Source organism: Monopterus albus, unplaced genomic scaffold (genome assembly GCF_001952655.1).
Source record: "Monopterus albus unplaced genomic scaffold, M_albus_1.0 scaffold47.1, whole genome shotgun sequence".
NCBI lineage: Eukaryota > Metazoa > Chordata > Actinopteri > Synbranchiformes > Synbranchidae > Monopterus > Monopterus albus.
Window position 1 is genome coordinate 1,385,655 of NW_018127927.1, and position 2,571 is coordinate 1,388,225.

The window sequence follows — 2,571 nt, forward strand, 5'->3', positions numbered from 1 at the left end:
CTGCTGCCCCCGCGACCCGGCCCCGGATAAGCGGAAGAAAATGGAAAAAAATGGATGGAATAAAACAGTGCATTTGCATTTAACTTTAATGGTTCAAAGAATGTCAGGCAGAATGGTTGGCGCTCAGGCATTCTCACAGTATCAAATCTAGCCCTCTTTGAAAAAAGTGTGGACACTCCTGCCCTAGACAGAGGGGTTGTTCTTCCAACATTCGACCAGCCTCGGCCATTGTAAGGCCATGACTGACAAAATGGTCTACAAGTGTGAGCCTTATTTCACCAAAAACATACTTACAGTAATATGTAGCAATAATACTCTACGGCTGTGGGATTGACAAAAATTACAATGTATGCAATAGTTTTGGGGCCAGTGTAACACTCAAATCAATTTCTGTGTTGACAAGTTTGCACAGATCTCCCTGAATTCTCTGTGGTATTTGAAAGCTGAACTCACTTACTGACCATACACTGACAGTTCAGTGACAATAATGACCAAGTGAGACATGAAGGTGACAGAATTCATTGCCTTGTTTAATGATGATGCTGAGCATCAGAGCCATGCTGTCTAACACAACATGTGTAAGTAAGGGAGTAAGAAATAATATGACTAACCTTAAACTAATTCATCACTCTTAAATGTAGGGAGGCCTGCAGGGCCATATATGAGATCATCAAATGTGGGAGAACCACAGTGTTTTCATTCCTTGTGGGTACTTTACATTGACTTACATTCATTTCCTGTAGACTTATCCTAACTTTAACTATAACTACTACTTGTCTAACACCTAACCCTGACCCTAACATCATCCTAACCCTAAACCATGTTGCCACCCTAAAATTCAGGGATTTCTTTGTGGGGACTAGCTTCTGGTCCACACAAGGATGGCCAAGTCCCCACAGATTGAGTGTGTTAACACGTTTCGGTCCACATGATGTAAGTAATACAAAGGCACACACACACACACAGTGCAAATAACAGAAAAACGAGTTGTAAGCCTACAAGGAAAATGTGAGTGACTCTGGCTGAAAGAAACTGGGAGCCAGAGGGGAAAACAGCTGAATATAGACAGTGATAACAAGGTTTCTGCAGACCAGAGAGTGTTAAGCAGGCAACCTAGTGGCAGAAGTCAGGGCATGGATTGGAGTTGCATTTGTGCAATTCTGATAAGATGCATGAATATTTCCATAAATTTGGCAATTTCCATAATTATGTAAAATGTACCCAAATGTTGTCCTATGGGGCTTTATTTAATATACAGGACAAATGAGCAAACATGAGTCAGGTGTAATGGGTAGGCAATCCCCGACCTTTACCAACCTGGTGACTACTGGGAACTGCACCAGTGTTGATAGAGCTCATCTTCACTAACACAAAGGGCTGGCTCTGCCTCCACTTCTCCTGTATCAGATGCTGTTGATTGCACATACAGTACAAACAATGAAGTCACACTTTAATTGTATAAGTGAGCTATGAGAGCACACATCAATTACAGGTATTTAATGAAAACCTTCTATATCGATCCTGTTTATTTACCATTTACTACTGAGCAGTTGAAAACATAAGGGAAATAACACACTGACACTGGGACACGGTAGAGGGGATTCAAAGTGCTTTGAAGCTCTAGTTGAGCTGGTGCCAAAACATGACACTGCTCAACAATGAGTGTTGATATCTAGAAAGCTGGAGACTTGAGAAATAGCCTAATCTGTCAGGGAGGTGAGTGACGCTCCCGTAAAGATAGAGGAGTGAACCCAATTAAAGAGCCAGTCAGCTGAGGCAGTAGAACAGACTTTAATGTCCTTTTGTGATTTCAGCAGAAACACACACAGTCTTGGGGGATCAGGCAGAAGAGTGGTACGTAGTACGATCCAAGGTCGAAGTCTCTGGCAGGGCAGCAGGGAAGGCAAGGCAGAATTACAGGTTGGTTGAACAGGCAAGGTGTCGGATCTCAGGTTGGCCGTCAGACAAAAGGGAGCAGGCAAGGGTCCGGTACCAGGAAAGCAGTCAGAGGAAAACACTGGAGAGTCTAGACAAGGCATAGAACAATCAGACAGCTCCTTACAGTGTGAGGAGCTGCTATATGCTGTGGTGAACAGGTGTGGGTGATTAGTGGCAGGTGAAACTAATGTGCATGATGAGCTGAAGTTACCGGGGTTGTGGGTGAGCTGGTGACAGGAAGTGGTATCAAAATAAAAGCTGGATCCCGGAAGCGGACGGGGCAGGATCATGACATAATCATCAAGTCACTGATATTGAGAAAAGCTCCTGCAGGTCATTGTATGCCACATGGAGGTAAAATTATCAGCTCTTTTCTTTTTAGTCACAGATCAGTCTTGTCCCTGTTAAATTTTACACTGAATGAAATGGAAAAGGCATGCGATGGAAGTGAATATTGCACACCTGGCTATTACCACGTTCTAGCATAGAATAGTAAGGAAGCTCATGAATATTGATGAATTGAAAACAACCAGTGATAGATTCAAGAAACAAAAAATTACAGACCCGATAACCTCCTACGTGTAGAAATGAATTGAAATGATTCCTCATGGTTTCATAAATTAAATATATGTA